Genomic DNA, 8,965 nt, shown 5'->3' on the forward strand with positions numbered 1-8,965 from the left:
TCGGAATAAAAACTGAATGAATGAATGAATAAATAAATAAATAAATAGCCCTCTCCGGTATTCAGTGGCAAAGTGCCACTAAACATGGAGGTTCCATCCAGCCATCATGACTAGTAGCCATACGTTGTATGTGTGTACAGGTGTTTGTAAACGGATACATGTTTTTGTGTGAATGACTGAACGTGCGTTGGTTTTAAAAGTCAATCTGGTTACAGGTCTCCTCAAATTTGTTTGGATGTTGAAAATAATGTGTGAAAAATATGTGTGTAAACAGATCTGTATGTGCATACCCTGTACACAGATCGTATATACATTGAACATAGTGTGTTAATAGGACTTTTATTTAATTTCCTTTTAAAACTATCTAAGGCAGAAACCAACACCACCACTTGAGGGAGGGAATGTCATAAATCAGTGGTTCCCAAAGAGGGGGCCTCCAGATATTGCTGAACTACAACTCCCATCATCCCATCAAAAAATTATCGCTGGGAGTGATGGGAGTTGTAGTTCAGCTACCACTGAAAGTACCATGAAAGTAAATATGTATTGTGTGAAGAAGCACTTCCTGTCCTGAAGAATTACTTACTGCAACCCCAAGTTTGTTTGCTTAACATATTTATATCCCACCTTTTTGAAAAACGTTCAAGGCAGCCAATGGCAACACCATGAAACAAATCAAAGATTAAAAACTCAATCAAAAACAAATGAGCATAGACATCAGCAACATCTGTAAAATGGCACAGAATGGTCAATTAATATAAATTAAAAGCTATCTTTAAGAGATAGGTTCTCACCTCCTGGTAAAAAAAATGGGTAGCAGGTACAAGACAAGGGGTTTCCATACATGAGTGCTGCTAAGTAGAAGGTCCTCTTTTGTGTGCCTGGCAAATGAGCAATTCCAAGGGTAACAGAAACAGGCATGTTACCATAGTCTTAGCATCGCTACTCTGTCCTTGTTCAGAGGGAACAGACAACCCTCTAGAGCAGGGATACTCAACGCTGGGTCCCCACCTGTTGTTGGACTTCAACTCTCATAATCTCCAGCCCCAGTGGCTTTTGGTTGGGGATTGTGGGAGTTGAAGTCCGGTGACGGCTGGGGACCCAACGTTGAGAATCCCTCCCTGCTCTAGAGAAGAGAGCTGGTCTTGTGTTAGCAGGCATGACTTGTCCCCCTAGCTAAGCAGCGTCCACCCTGGTTGCATATGAAAGGGAGACTAGAAGTGTGAGCACTGTAAGGTATTCCCCTTAAGGGATGGAGCTGCTCTAGGAAAAGCATCTAGGTTCCAAGTTCCCTCCCTGGCAGAATCTCCAAGATAGGGCTGAGAGAGATTCCTGCCTGCAACCTTGGAGAAGCTGCTGCCAGTCTGTGTAGACAATAGTGAACTAGATGGACCAATGGTCTGACTCAGTATATGGCAGCTTCCTATGTCCCTATGTCCTATGTTCACTTCTTCAGTGACTCTAACCCAGGGCTGCTCAACTTTGGTCCCTCTGCAGATGTTGGCCTGCAACTTCCATAATCCTTGGCTATTGGCCACTGTGGCTGGGGATTATGGGAGTTGTAGTCCAAAAACAGCCGGGGGGGGGGCTAAGTTAAGCAGGCCTGCTCTAACCATAAGCAAATTTTCAAGTTGATATTAGATCTACCCACTGGCAAGAGAACATCTCCTTCTAGAAGGCCATATTCTTACAAAACCCTTAAATATCATAGACAGTGGCCTCATTCACATGTAACGTGAAACTGGAGGTTGCTGAACCCACGGTTCATTTTTCAAACCATGAATCGCATCACAGACATTCATCCAATTGCAGTCCAGCAGCCTCTGTTTTCAGGGCAGGGGAGCCCCTTCCTCTTCTTGGTCTGCCAAGGCCACATTCAGCAAACTCCATAGTGCTTGCATCACCAGAGTGTGAGCAAGGTGTCAGGATGTCTCCGGGGCAGCAGCCATTGGCCATTATCTTCAAGGGGCCATGCCAAGTGCCATTGTGCCTTTTTGGAATGATCCGCCTGCACCTTTAAATGCCATGCCATACAATCTCTTCTTTTGACAACGAATGTACCTCCGCCCTTGTAAGAGCCCTGCAATAAAAATGTCCCACACAAGCACAATTTCTAGGGGGTGGGGGGATGCTGGGATGCACTATTTTTATCTTACTTGGGGAAGGGAGCATGATGACTTCCTTGAAGGGGATGTATATTTGAGGGAGGGCAAAGGATCCTGGGCTCTGGACTAGCACTCTGATGAGAGGGCCAGTCTACCAGGAAGGACTTTATGCTCGCTAACCTTTGGTCATCCATCAGATTGCATGCTCATGAGTTGAGCTATCCCCCCAAAAGTCGCCCCCCTCTGGTTAATGATAGAACTTCTGAACAGTGACCACCCCTCCTCTCCAGGGAAGTCTTTGATGCACCCAATGGAGATTTTCACGCTTCATGTGTCCAGGCATAGCCAGGTGGGCAGACTGGGGAAACACCGGGATCAGGGCCAGATCTTTACTCTAATACAAATTTACTGGGTTGGCAACAGCATCGTGCCATGCACAGATCTGCTGCTGCGGGGAACCACAAGAGAGGGGAGCCCCAGTTGTTTGCAACTCCAGTAGAGTGAGGTTACCATTCCAGGCAAAAATAAAGATGGACATGTTCAAATGACGGGCTACGGCTTGCTTGTACAGAACAACTTGGTCAGGTGGCATCTGCTGTCTGGCCTACAGGCGTGTCTCCATGGCCTGACACTCTTGTGAGAGAGCAGTCTGTGGGAGAAGGGATGACATCGCACATTATAGCGATTCTGCCTGACACCCCTGTCCCCACAGATGGTTCTTCTCATGAGTTGTGAAGGGGTATCCCCATGGCCTTACACTCTCATGAATGAGCAGTCTGCTCAGGAACAGCATCCATCTTCAGTACATATGAGGAATCTCTTCTTTCACTGGAGACAATGCTGATCCAGCTGCCTGGCCCTTCTCATGAGTATGCCTAGAGGCTGCACACATTCCAACATGGGGAAGGGGCTGGGTCTCCCTTCCCCAACACCACTGTGCAAAAAATAGAGTGGAGCCATTCAAGAATTTTTGGTTGGGGCTGCCATTTAAACCCAACCCCAGGTGCCACTGCCCTGCCATAAGTTGCCTTCCCAGCACTCTAATGGAGGCCTATAGGCCACCTCCAGCCTCAAAGGCAGGATGCCTCTGAGTCCCAGTTGCAGGGGGCAACTGGGCATGCCCTCAACTCCTGCCTTGTAGGCTTCCAGCAGCATCTGCTGGGCCACTGTATGAAACAGGATGCTGGACTAGATGGGCCTTGGGCTTGATCCAGCAGGGCTGTTCTTATGTTCTTATGGGTGCCCTGCTTATATTGCCACCTTGGCTGCATGTGCTTGTGGACATACATTTTGATTGCTTCATTTTCAGAGAGCAAAGCACGTAGTGTCCATCCTGCCATCCCATCCCTTTTCTCTTCTGATCGCCAGGAGGGCGGAACAAGGGACAGGGTGGGGAGAGGGCATGCCTCCTGGTGACTTTCCTTTTTGGCAGGCTGACAAGCTTGGGATGGGACCTTATGGCATCCCTGTTGCTGGGCAACCGCATTGTTCCATCTGAGACAGGAGGTTGGGCAAGTGCTCAAGGAGGCAGACAGTGAGAAGCACGGTAGGCATGGAGCGGGCACGATCCCAGGTGGTTTTGCTCCACCGTCTCTATGATTATGTTTCCAGAAACTGCACGGAGCTGCAGTTATGGCGGTGTCCATTTTCGGGCGTAATGCTGCCACCGAAAAACCTCAGGTTGCAGTGGTAAAACTTACTACAAACCCAAGATTCAAATTAGAATTTGGAGAGGCAAATGAAACTGCAGTTGCACGCATTCAGAGGTTCACGAATTCAAACCTCGGCCTCATTTAACTACAGCCAGGATCTGACCCATCCAAATTATGTTTTAACGGAATCAAAACATTTGAATATTTATTTTTTTATTTAACATATTTTTATACCGCCCAAAACTTATGTCTCTGGGCAGTTTACAACAAGATAAAAACAACATTAAAACATTAGTTAAAAACAAAAACAAGAAATTTAAAAACACAACAATTTATTTTTTAAAAAACAATACTCTAAAACAACATCAAAACACTATATATAACTTCTGATTCTGCTACCAAAGTATTTTGCACATTTCAGACACTATCTATGACAGGGTTTCTTAACCTTGGGCCCCCAGATGTTGATGGACTACAACTCCCATCACCCCCCAGCCACAATGGATATGGCTGGGGATGGTGGGAGCTGTAGTCCATCATCATCTGGGGGCCCAAGATTAAGAAACCCTGATCTGCGATATAGAAGAGTTTTGTAAAAATATGGCCCTATAATAGGAGATGTTCTCTTGCCACTGATTATACCTAGTATTAACCTGAGAATATTAACTTGGTCCATCTAGCTCAGTATTGTCTACACTGACTGGCAGCAGCTCTCCAAGATAATAGAGAGGAGTCTCTCCCAACTCTACGTGGATATGCTGCCAGGGTGTGAACCTAGGCCTTTCTGCATGCAAACATGCAAATACTCTTCCACTGAGCTGTGGCTACATCATCTCCTAAAGAGGAATATCTTACAGCGCTCACATGTAGTCTCCCATCCAAATGCAAATCAAGGCAAACTCTGCTTAGCAAAGGGGGAGAAATCATACTTGCTACCCCATTCAAACTTTACCCATTGCAGCATCCTTGTGCTGCAGAAAGCAGCACCTGTTGAATTTCTGTCACACACCTGTCAAAGGTACACAAGTTGAGCAAAGAGGCATATGGTATTTCCAGACATTTCCACTTGAAAGCAAAAGCACAGATTTTCAGGATGAGTGCTTGAAAGGGAAAGGGAGATCAGCAAAAATCCGCCCCGCCCCCCCAGTTTTCGTCTGGAAGGCAGCATGCTGCATGCACACTTCCTGTGCTGCACATTCGCAGTGTTAGTCAGGATGTTGTTGTTGTTGTTGTTATTATTATTATTATTATTATCATCATTTATATCCCGCTCTTCCTCCAAGGAGCCCAGAGCGGTGTACTACATACTTCAGTTTCTCTTTCACAACAACCCTGTGAAGTAGATTAGGCTGAGAGAGAAGTGACTGGCCCAGAGTCACCCAGCTAGTTTCATGGCTGAATGGGGATTTGAACTCGGGTCTCCCCGGTCCTAGTCCGGCACTCTAACCACTACACCACGCTGGCTCCACTACACCATGTTGGCCTGTACAAAAACCATCTTGTTGCAATCATTTGTACAATTGCATCAATATGGCTATTTTGCAATATTTTCCCCGTGAACATGTATACAAAGGTAACATCGCATGGCGGAGATGCAGATATAAAGGAACCTGAGGAGCTGAAAGCAGCAGCAAGTTCCCCATCCAGAATTAACTTTTGACATAGGAAGCTGCTGTCTACTGAGTCAGCCCATTGGTTCATCTGAATCCCCATCCAGGGCTTCAGGCAGGTTTGTTTCCCGGATGCTGGGAAACAAGATGTTTCCCAGATGTTTCCCAGATGCTGCCAGGGATTGAAACTGGGTCCGTCTGCATGAAAGCAGATACTCCACCACTGAGTAATGGCCCCATCTAAAAATATGGAACGCTTCACAAATGTGCTTGTCATCCTTGCACAGGGCCATGCAACTCTTCTCTGTATCATTCCAATTGTAGCCTATTCTATCTATCTATCTATCTATCTATCTATCTATCTATCTATCTATCTATCTAATTTGTACATCGCCCCAAACTTTGTCTCTGGGCGGTTAAGAATAACATGAAACAAGTTAAAAACATACACAGAACTTAAAACAATTTAAACAATCTAAAGGTAAAAAACATTAAAACCTAAAAATTTACAAAGCTGAAAAGGCTTGGGTGAAGAGGTGGGTTTTCAAATGCTTCGTAAAAGTTGTCAGAGATGAGGAGGGTCGTACTTCAGTAGGGAGCGCATTCCACAGCCTTGGGGCAGCATCCAAGAAGGCCCGTCCCCTGGCCACCAGCCCAGACGACCTCAGTGGGCGGTGGGGCTCATAATGAAGAAGACGTTCTCTTAAATACCCAGAGCCCAAGCCATTTAGGGCTTTATAGGTATATATAATTCACCTTAGTAGAATTAAGGAGGTGTGAAACACACAGCACAGAGTCCAGAACAATACAGGGACAGAGTGGGATAAATATATGGTTTTTGAAAATGCCCTGTCCTGTCCTAAGTGCCCGTGAGGCTGAGGAAGCCCAAGGCAGGGCTGAGGTGAAACCAAGTGAAGCCGAGCTTGCAGGACTCTGGAGAGATCCCTGGGCTGTTCCCAGATGGCGATTTTGCTTTCCTTCACCACAAGGGCAGGCGTGCGTTCGCATCTCGTCCAGATATACGCCAGAGTCCCTGCTAACTATCGAGGAGCGCTCCATACATGATTCAGGTTTTTCATTGCACATTGGAACTGAGCCCAATTTATGTCCGGTGTAAAAAATTTCACTTTTTGTGTTGGTTTTTTGGGCAAATTCGAAATATCCAATATGCCCCGTAACTCACCGTCTGTCACCCCTCTCTTGCGGTAAAGCCTGCTGTCTGGGAAACTCCCAGGGGACAAGTTGACTCACCACTGTCTGCTGGCAGACTGAGCCCTCCAGTACCCTGGAGCTCAGACTCCTCCTCCCAGGCTCCGCCTCCATACTCCATCTGGAGTACCTGAACCTTTAAAAGGCTGCTGCCTAGATTCGGGCACTCCCCCTCCTCAGTTACATCTGTTCTTCCCTGGATTGCTGGTAGTGTTGGTGTGCTGGTACTAGGGCAGGGGTGGGCAAATATGGCCCTATAGCTGTTGTTGAACTACAGTTCCCATCATCCCCAGCCATAATTTATTGTGGCTGGGAATGATGGGAGTGGTGGTTCAGCAACCGCTGGAGGACCACATTTGCCTACCTCCTTACTTATGGGGCGTGTTGGTGGTGGAGAGACAGGTTCTGTGGAAGGTTTGGGTCCCACAGGTCCTGCTTCGGGGGCCCTGACCCAGAAGTGGGGTAGACTTCCTTGGGAGGTGGACAGGTTTCCAGCATTCAGGGCTACCCCGGCTTCTGGCTCCATGGTGTAGTCCAGATCCACTTCCCCACACACTACGATTTTATAGGGTCCAGTGGTGGTGATGGAGGGGGGGCTGGCTGGCACCTACCCCCTCAGCATCTGACTCTGAGTCACCAGTGGAGTGGGTAGCAACATGCTGGGTCATGAAAACAGTAAAAGAGAAAGAGAAACTAAGCATTGGGCATAGCGGTTGACTGAGGTCTGCTGGGATCAAGGAAGCTCGGCATTTCCCACCCACATGCTTTCAGTTGCTCATTGATTAGTAGGTAATTTGGACAGAGTTAGTTGGTGGTGGGGGGATAATAATACCCTTTGATGCATTCTTGCCTGTAGCAAAGGCCTTTGAGGCGGCAGCTGTCCTCTGCTAGACCCCTGCATTCTCTCGGCACAATGGGTGGGGGCCAGGAGGTGAGGAGATGCTCGTGCCTCCCCAGGAAAGGATAAAGGCTCCATATGGCTCGTGCCTCAACAGATGCTCCTCCAGGGTGAGCCTGCATGCTGTCCCCCGCTCTGACCACCCCTCCTTCCCGTTGCCTGAGCTTCAATCACGGCACACTTGACAGGCGTGATTCAGAAGCTTGTCTCCGGCATGTGTTGCTTTCAGGCCCCTGCTGAGGCTGACGGACACTCTCTCGGGAAGCAGCCGTGGGCCTGAGCAGGACAGCGGCCCTGCCTGTGTCCGCAAATGCCCCCGCTGCGTCCCCGTGCACACTTCCATTGTCATTCCTTCACAGAACTTTTATTTTGCATTTGCCCATACACTGGAGAGAGAGGAGGGACCTGGCATTCTGAAATTGCCATCAGTGTTCCAAAAGGCGGCCTTCTCCACCCCTCACCCTCATTGCCCTGAAAAGGAATGTCAGGGAAGTGACAGGTCTATATTTATAATTTAGAATATTTTCCCTTTCTATACGTTAGGCGTCTTCTAAGCTCCAAAAGGCAAATTCGTTTCTTTGATCCCATACCCAAGCTTGTTGCCAGGTTATTGAGGGCAAAAATGAGGAGATGTTCTCACAGTCTGCCGCTGTTAGTTATACCACCAAATGTTGGGTGGTGGATGGAGGAAAGGGTGGAGGGATATTGGGTGGTGAAAAGGGCTGGGAAGTGATTGCGGCTGTTTGGCATGGCGACCGATATTGGCCGCCCTACTTCTTATCTCAATGTTTGATAATAATGAGATTGCCAGTGTCAATTGACCGTGCCAAGCAACCACAAAAGACCCATTCCCATTCCGCCATGACCACTTCGTGTTCCTTTTCACCCCACAGAGAAATTGAGAGAGTGTGTGCCTCCTCCAAGCTCTGCCACCCAGCATTGATGGATTGTCAGAACTGGCCCAATGCGGTATTTGAGGGTGGACAGTAGTTCGCTTCCCCTAAACCCCCGATATATAGAAATTGGGGGCTGCTTCATATACAGGTGAAACTCGGAAAATTAGAATATCGTGCAAAAGTCCATTAATTTCAGTAATGCAAATTAAAAGGTGAAACTGATATATGAGACAGACGCATTACATGCAAAGTGAGATAAGTCAAGCCTTAATTTGTTATAATTGTGATGATCATGGCGTACAGCTCATGAAAACCCCAAATCCACAATCTCAGAAAATTAGAATATTACATGGAACCAAGAAGACAAGGATTGAAGAACAGAACAATATCGGACCTCTGAAAAGTATAAGCATGCATATGTATTCAGTACTTGGTTTGGGCCCCTTTTGCAGCAATTACTGCCTCAATGCGGCGTGGCATGAATGCTATCAGCCTGTGGCACTGATGAGGTGTTATGGAAGACCAGGATGCTTCATTAGCGGCCTTCAGCAATTCTGCATTGTTTGGTCTCATGTCTCTCATCCTTCTCTTGGCA

General features: G+C 47.3%; 1 non-coding gene across 1 annotated transcript; it reads right to left on the reverse strand.

Annotated features, from left to right (window-relative positions):
- Nucleotides 1-5,609: 5,609 nt before the first annotated feature.
- On the reverse strand, nt 5,610-5,712 carry LOC128341336 (U6 spliceosomal RNA). The gene has a single exon (XR_008314357.1). It is a non-coding gene; the product is annotated as a U6 spliceosomal RNA (small nuclear RNA).
- Nucleotides 5,713-8,965: the final 3,253 nt, after the last annotated feature.

The sequence above is a fragment of the Hemicordylus capensis genome, chromosome 1, assembly GCF_027244095.1.
Source record: "Hemicordylus capensis ecotype Gifberg chromosome 1, rHemCap1.1.pri, whole genome shotgun sequence".
Lineage (NCBI taxonomy): Eukaryota > Metazoa > Chordata > Lepidosauria > Squamata > Cordylidae > Hemicordylus > Hemicordylus capensis.